The 9,143-nt window shown below is 34.4% G+C and overlaps 1 long non-coding RNA gene across 1 annotated transcript; it reads left to right on the forward strand.

Moving 5' to 3' along the window:
- The first annotated feature begins 1,453 nt into the window (after nucleotides 1-1,453).
- LOC110935183 lies at nucleotides 1,454-4,227 on the forward strand. The gene is made up of 3 exons (XR_002588933.2): nucleotides 1,454-1,590; nucleotides 2,970-3,065; nucleotides 4,060-4,227. It is a non-coding gene; the product is annotated as an uncharacterized LOC110935183 (long non-coding RNA).
- The last annotated feature ends 4,916 nt before the right edge of the window (nucleotides 4,228-9,143 follow it).

Below are 9,143 nucleotides of genomic sequence, written 5' to 3' on the forward strand. Positions count from 1 at the left end.
ACTCGACGGACTCACGGGTGGGGCTCGCTACACCCAAATAGATCTATCACTCATGCCCCTCGGTCCTACAACGAGGATTGATGGCCTTAATCGCCCTACCCATTCACATGATCTAGCAGTAACCTTCCTTAAGCTAATCATACCATGTATAAAATGTTTGTAATAATTGTAACATGTATTTCACCCCCGAAGTATAAAACTGAAAATAGTTAAAAGAAAAGGGGGACATGAACTCACTGTTTTGCGTCTTCAGTACTCGTAACTCAATCTCCTCAGCAAACACGACTACCTACAATGTACTAACGTCTATTAGACGAACGGGCCATGCCTTGCCTTAGTATTTACATTTTTGAATTACATTTATGATATTATTCCAAGTTATAATTATTTGTTAAAATAATAAATATTTTAACTTTCACTTATATTTAAATTTGGAATAATTGTTTAATCAGTATTTTGCAACAATACTTCTCAAGTATTTGTATTTGTATTCGTATTTTCCTTCGCAAGGATGGGTATATTCGTATTTGTATTTGTATATTTTGCCACGTATTGGTGTCGTATTCCGGTGTGTACGTATTTTCTTAATAAATATCCAATATATTCCCAAATCAATATATTTTCAAGTCTTACTTAGAAAATATATATAAACTTATTTTGTCCAAAAATACTGTATTTCCAGAAAATATATATCTTTCCCAAAAATCATATATCTTCTAAATACTCTAGGAAAATATATTTTTACTTCCAAAATAATATTTTTTTCTTTGTCGAAAATATGACATACTTTGTAATAATAACAAAAATCATATTCTTATTTCTTTCGTATCCAAAATAATATTTACCAAAAATATATTTACAATGGTATATCCCGGAATATTTTATAAGTTATGTTCTATCGTTCGGGTCCACAATATTATATGTGTAACTTATATTTGTTCCTTTGTGTTTTTTGGTAATATTCTGGATTGTAAATTTTGGGTATTTTGTCTAGTCATATTATTTTATCCCTAAGATAATATAGTTTTGTAACACCCGTCTTATAAATCTGGATTTGTAACACCCCAAAACTCGAATTTTAAATTCGAGTAACTCGTTTCCATATGAGTATATCATGAAACAAAATACTAGGCTAACATCCTATTTCAGATGAAGTTATAGAATATTATTTTATAATTCGTTGGGAATTATTAATGAGGGAAAATAACTTGTTGGGTAGCAACATATTGTAATGGAATGTATTCAGGTAATATGTGTCGATAAATATGATGGGTTCGGTTCCGGGAAATACGGCTACCTCATATTGTGACTTGCCCGAACTTGAAGGGCCATTGTTATAAAAATAAAACATGAGGGGAGTATTATGTAAATAGCCAAAGTCTAGTGTATAAAAGCCCCTTTTTGGCTCATTTTGGGCAGAATTCTCTCTCTAGTTAGAGAGAGAAATAAGAGAGAGAGAGAGAGAACTAGAGAAAGAGGGGTGGCCGGTGGCGTCATTTGGCGGCGATTTGCGGTGGCCGGTGGTGGCCGAAGGTGATCGGACTTGTGAGATTCAACCTGGAACCAATTATCGATGCTATGAGCGCAATGGTAAGCTCCGATTTCCCTAAATCACTGTTTAAAGTTGTTAAAATTGTATAAATCAAATCTGTCCAGAATGTGATTTTATAACCCAGTTACAAAGAATCCGACGATCTGAAAAATCTAACCGTTGGATCATCTTGATTTTTGTATACAAATCTTACAACATACATATCATCACTTTGAACGGTGGAAATGTAGAATAGAGCAGTTAAACTCGAGATTTAAACTCGTTTTCATAGCAGCTCGTATTTGCGTTTTTATAAAAACACAGCCCCTTAGAATCGATTTTCCTGACGATCCGACCGTTGGATTGAGCTGAAATTTTTACTGTAGCTTTCTGGCATATGGGTCTTTAATACCTCCAAAGGAAATTCCGATCAGAGTTCGGGAACTATAGTTTTAAAACTGAACTGTTTATAATGAAATACTTGTACGAAAATAAGGAAGTTGAGGGTGTATGGATGGTCTAATGGTATTGCATGTGCAATCCGTGACTAGAGAAATGTTTATAATTCTTGATGTTATGAACTAGGAGGTAGGAAAAAGATACTTGTACAATGTGCTTAGATAATAGTACGCACATCAAGTGTTCGAGGAAATGTCTAAGTGAAGTTAGAAGGTGAATTTGTATGAAAGAACTTGGTGAATAGGTATAAAATGTGATAATGATATAATTGTTATTAAACTTATATGAGGAAGGTGTAATTGATTGAACTCATGTGGGTAATCTTGTTTATTTCATGATTGTGTACAAATGTGCATTATTAGTTGTACTATATGCTTTGAAGGTGTGATGCACACCATACATGGGATTATTTGCTTGATTATGATTAGTAAATGACCAAATACTAATTATGAAAAGTGTGGACTTACTAGCAAGTAAAGATGGTAGAATTATGTTAAATTGGATAACTTTCAATGTAGACGTTGATTGTAGGATCATGAAGGTATTAGTATGTGTAGAATCGACTATGTGTTTATATGTGCATATAACTAGGTGATCGTGTAGTCGTATGTACTACACAACATGATTATGAAATGTGCACGACGTTGTTATTATGGTCTACCATATCGATATGAGTATGTGTTTATAAGTTGGAAGTCATATGCTAAGAAGGTTGACTTTCTAAAAGTCAACAATGCATACATAGCATGGTTAGGAATTTTGACACAAATGTAATATTTGGGGGATATACGACATGTGTTAGTCAGATTATGTCCTATGTATGATGACGTATTGGAATTCGTTGTTGTTGAATAATGTGATTATCAGTTCATGTCTTATGCATATTAATGATTGACTAATAAACGTCAAGGTAACTAAGGATTCCATATGAAAGTATTATGAATGAATATGCATGCTAACTATGTTGTGCATATGATAGAATGAAAGGATAGGAATCACATTAGCATGGACTCAAACGCGGAAGGCTACGGGTCGAGAAGATGCAAGGAAACAAACACGAATACAGACGCTTGAGGTAAGTGGTTACCGAACTCACTTATTAATTTATTTAAATGAAGTTAGATATGCTTATTATTGGGAATCATAAAAGGATGAGAATGTAGTAGTCGTATGAAAGTAAGAATGACGGAATTTGATCATATTTAGTTACTTATGTTTGAAATCATATAGAATAAGCAAACGGGGCACAAATACGAAAGTGATTAACCAAGTTGTGAAAATTGGATGTTGGGAAATGAGAATTAGAATATGAATGATTTGGGGACTTAGGAAAATGTATGTTCACGTTTTTCTCGTTTTCTTTGTTTCCAAGGCCCCGTTAAACTTCCTAAAGGTACCCCAAGCCTACGATAGAGTTTTGCGGGGTAGAAGTAAGGACGGAACCCGTACGGGAGCTTGCACGAATATGTAGCATGTATGTTGGTGTGTGTAAATGTGGATTTCATTATGTGTGTGAGTGATTCTTGTAGGAATGATTATACTTGGGTATAACACACGTGTGAATGGACGGAACTAGTACATAAGAATGTTTATATACAGAAAATGGTATGCCTAACAAAGTATGGTGCTTGAAAGAAATTAAATGGATGTGATTGTATGTGTGTATATAAATAAGAATTCCCGGTAAGTGTATGTAGTACGAACTTATAGGTGTATACGTGTGTATGGGAAATGTAAGTATGTGCTCGGATATATGTATGTATACTTAGGTGATGTAATCTAATGAATGTAGATTAATAGAATGTGTTTATGTGAAGTTGTGCGTTTACAATACGTTTAAAGGTACACGTTGCTAATCATGTTATCGTTGAGAATGAAATGAAAAGTGCAGGTATGATAACGTTGGGTCCAAGTGAATTGATGTCTGGAACTAGTGGAGGAGTTTGGAAGGATGATCGAACAAGATATCTTGTGTCGTTAGAATGCAATATGGTCATTTAGCTATGTGTTTATTATATAAGTATAATGTCACCATTTACTAATGTGTCGGTTGTTTATGGTGACTGTAGGTTACACGGATCATTACCATTTATCATGAAGGACAATGGGGCAAAGATCGAGTTATAGAACATGGATTGTACGGAAGGGTGGTCACTTAGATTGTATTCGCATGTTATATTTGGTACATTAATTAAAGATTAATGATGTAATTCTTTTAAAGGAATCGTTTAAATGGTTTTCAAGTATGTTAGAATATTTAGAAAGAAATAAATTTTGAGGTTCATTTTCAGCTGTGTCGTTTTGGGTCAAAACACTTATAGGGTCTTACAGGATTTTATAAATAAGATACACATTTTATATGCTAAAATGTGACTTTACAAAATCAAGTTGTCATGCTAACATTCCCATAGTTTACAACATTTCAAAAAAGTACATGTTTATAAATGTTTACATAATTCATTTTTAGCAAACAACTCAAGATTGGACGCGGAAGCTTCATTTAACGTGTGTTCGGTTCTTACTCGCCACTTGATATTCATCCGGGACGCTTGACATTCACCTATGGTCAAAACCAACTTAGAAGTCAGTTTTGATAGTTAAATAACAAGTACAACAAGTTAATCGGGTCAAATATTCGAAATAAACAAAAAAATCAATATTTTCAGAAATTAGGTCGTCGCCACGTGCGACCATGGCCGTGGCGCTACGCCATGGTCTCTTTTTGACAGATTGTTGCAGCTGGTTGCTGCATATTCTCAGCACGATCGGATTTTACGGAAACGAGCATAACTTTCTCGTTTTTGATCCGTTTTACACGATTCTTTTTCCTACGTGACCGTAATTTAATTCTCCATCTCATGGAATTAAAATCCGACATCCGGATTAACAAAATTTCAGACTTATAAGTCTTCGGCTTACTACCCTTTTTACTAAATTTTGACCCGTTCATGATTTTATCACACAAACATGTTTATTTGATCTATAAACTCATGAGATTCATCATTTCAATATTGACTATCATATTAGGTTCGAATCACGCGTTTCTTACGCATTCTTAACATGTTTTCGCTCATCTGCTTATTTTGACCCGTTAAGGGTAATTAAGCCTATTTTAAGCATGAATCTCTTTCACTCACATCAAGCATTATACTACCACATTTCTTGTCAATTAATCTTTCTTCACAACTATATTTGTGTTGTATTAAGTGTGAAAATTCCTAAACTCTGAGTTTTACCCATCGAATCATTATTTTACGGCAAGGACTATTATAGAGTCAAATGACTAAGGATTCACATCTTTCGCTTTTGTATACTCATTCTAAGTGTTTAGTTATGCATACTACTCTTTTCCGAACAACCTTAATGGGTCGTTTGCTCGATTTAGCTTACAAGGGCATTTTGGTTTATTTAGTCCTTTCATTAATATAAAGGACTTTTAAAAGCATTTTCGACCCAAAAGCCCTGTTTTAAACTATGCATTTGATTCAAAAGTCATTATGTTTTCAAAACACAACGATCATCATATGAATCATTCGGTTTGCTGATTAAAGTAACCAAATGTCTATATGACTGCATTTAACTATCAAGGAACCTCTAGTTCCTATGGAGTAGTTAATCTATATTATACATACCTGGATCGGATCAATATTTATATTGACCCGTTTCGATACCTTGCCTTAGTAACCGCTAAGTAATAGCGATGTAAGTATCCATTTGATATTTATTCCTGAAATCATACAACTCGACAAACCATTAGTCGATATTGTCAAAGGGTGATATTTTCACCCTTTTGACCCGTTTGTTTTAATTGACCGATTATATTGGCGAGATGAAGCTTATTGCCATCTCGCCTACACGACTCGCTCCAGTTTACATCGTGCGGTCATATTAATTATAAATCACTTCTTAACGCCTCTTGGCCTATCAAGGCTTTCAAAATAAGTATCTTTCAATACCAACAATTATTGTCAACGAGTGACCAAATTACAATTTTACCCTTATTGGTTATTATGATTTACCTTATATGGTAACCCTTAAAAGTACATGTTTCATTCGTCATAATATGATCGAATTACCGATTTAACTCATTTTTAGCCATCACTATGGTTTCTTATCATATTTGATTATCTTGTTCCGTACGACTACGCGCCGGAACACCATATCTCAATTAGGTATTTCTCTTGTTCGTGATCAATACGACAAAGAATATTCCAAAATATATGACTAGTGTAAGCTATACTTATATTGCATCCGAATTATGCTTTTCCTTCATTCTTGATTTGTTTGACCCGCTTCCTTTCCCAAACTTTCACCTAGCTTGCCAAGCGTCAAACTATCATTGAAATTGTAAGATGGTTAGGTTAGTCATAATCATTTACGATTATTCCATCCTACGCTCCTTATGTCGAATTTATCATTCGATCATGTACTTGGTTGGTTTGACTTTTTAAAGTCAATCAACTTATCAACCTATTAAATCCACATTTGGTTTATTGAATTTCGCTTAGGCATTTCGTCCGAACTCTTTACGAAATCAAATTTTACACACTAACTACTAGGTAACATGATTTCAAGTATCTATATCACAATCTTAACATCAATTTTCTTATATCATACAAAACCCACTTCGTGCGAAGTATGATCTTGTACCCAAATTCATGGTCTAATCGAACACCTTCTATTTGTTATCATGCATGTTGATTCTAAGCATAGTTATATCATCAATTTCATCATAACATTAAAACCCACTTATCTAAGTGTGTTAATTCATCAAATCCTTCAATTCATAGCATGTTATATATGATTTTCACTTAGGGTTTCATTCCTAAGCAAGTATACATCACTAATCTAGCCATAGCTTCTCTAATCCATGCCTAATTCGCGATTAGGATGATTATCAAATCCTTACAACTTCACCAAACACCAAGATTTTACATACCTTATGATCCTCTTGTTTGGGTGATCATTAATCCACGTTTGGTGTATCAATTTTCTAAAACATTTTCAAAATGAGTTAGTTAATTGTATTTACTAGTGTAAACTGACGTATTTTCCAAAAAGGCTAAGTGCAGGTACTAGACGGAATAGGCTGGCTACTCCTAGCATCAATAAAGAGTCTTGCAAGCTTAAATGTTAAAGTCTGTTGAACAATTATCTTTTAGTTGATCCGCCTGTGGATCCTTTACATTCCGTTTGTAATACTTTGATATTACTTTTCACTCGGTTTGTAATGTTTATGTCTTTTGCTTCTGCTGTGCATTAAATTGTGTTGTTTGACTATGACGATATCAACTACGTCACGATACTCCCCACCGGGCCCACCGGTAATACGTGGAAATATCGGGGTGTGACAGTTTCTTATGACGTCTAACATCATAAACACAAGAATCAATCAACAAGAAGCAAATAAACACAAAACAACAAGTATTCATATGTTTATGTGCTTATGTTAGAGAGTTATGTTTATGTCTTTTAGTGTTCATCAAGTTTACCAATGTATATCATCTTTTAACCAACAACATATGAAGAATCAAGAGATCATAAGGGCCTTACTACTAGCACAAGGCTAGGGATGAACAAGTGAAGAAATGAAGTGGATAAAAGCAATTAAGAGTGGTCCTTCAATTTCCGAAAGCTCCAAACTTTCTAACTTAGCTCCTTACACCTTGTGTACACCTTAGAGTGGATGAAGATGAAGTGAAAAATGGAGATGGTATGGTGATGGGGTGTGGCTGTGAGCTCCTAAGGGAGATAGAGGATTTGTGTGTGTTAGTGTGTGAGTGAGAATGAGCTTACATCCTTCCATACTTTACTTATAACCATTCTAAGCTTTTAACCTTTGGGTAGTATGTTTACTAAGTACAATACAATATCTTCTTAAATCTTACAAGATCTTACCATATCTTAGTAAGATCATGTAGAATCCACCATTTAGGCCATGTGGGCCGTGAGCAAGGTGTGTGTGTGTGTGGGGGGGGTCTAGTATAGGTTAAACTAATTAGTTAGATGTTTAGTTTAATTTCAAGCATTAGTTACATATCTTGGTTATTAGATATTTTTAGTAGGTGTTATGAAGTTCGGGGATCATAACTAGCTTAGAAACATTAAAACAATGCTTCTAGTATAATTTTGGTGTTTCGGGTAGTGTCCGGTTATTCGGTTAGATACTGGTTCATTAAAGTGTCAAACTATTCCGTTTAGTGATCTTTATGTACCCTTTTGTGACACTTTTAATTCCCGTCACCTAGGAAAGCATTCAGGACCATTTAGTCATATTTTTGCATGTTACTAGCTTATTAAAAAGCTGATTTTTGCTGAATTATGCAGAATTCTGCACTTTGGGTGAGTTTTAGGCACTTTCCGGCACTTTAACTATCACCTAGAAAGGCAGTTTTGTGGTTCGTACTTCCCTACACACTATACTAGTGTAGCTCTTGGATTCTGGCTCATACTGTGTCTCAAAACAACGTCTGTCTATGTACTGAATCCCGTCAGCATTTTTCTATCTTATGCGTTAACTGTGCTATCTGTGCTTTGTGCGTCATATATGACAATAAAGTTCGCATGTAATAATGATGTGTCATTATGCAATATGTGATGCATATGTAAGTATGATGCAGTAATCAGAAAGCAGTTAAGTATAATTCAACACAGTCATTAAGCAATAATCAAGATTAATTAATCGTACGGATGCATGCAAATTTTGCAGTTGTCACATTCTCCCCCTGTTAAGAAAATTTCGTCCTCGAAATTACTACTACCTTAACTCCTTAGGGTTTCATTATGCGTATACGTATAAATAATACTGAGGGAGGTAATCACAAAACCAAATCAAATCTTATTCACATCAGGTGAATCCAAGAATATATTACAATATCACGAATCCAGTGGTTAAAAGGTATGTGCTCCTAGTATTTGATGTCAAAGGACACGAGATGTATAGATGTAGAATCTAGTGTAACTTAGTTAATAGGGGCACAACAAAGGAGTTTTGACCAATGGGTTCTCAAAAAATCGGTCACAATACGCAAACGAGTTTTCACGAACCATAGCATCCGCTATATGAACTCAAAATCAACAACTTGAATATGAAAATGTTCCGTCAACTTTCGAATAAATAAATGGTAAGGATTAGTGTGTTGACATTCTTGAA

Source organism: Helianthus annuus, chromosome 4 (genome assembly GCF_002127325.2).
Source record: "Helianthus annuus cultivar XRQ/B chromosome 4, HanXRQr2.0-SUNRISE, whole genome shotgun sequence".
Taxonomy (NCBI): Eukaryota; Viridiplantae; Streptophyta; class Magnoliopsida; order Asterales; family Asteraceae; genus Helianthus; species Helianthus annuus.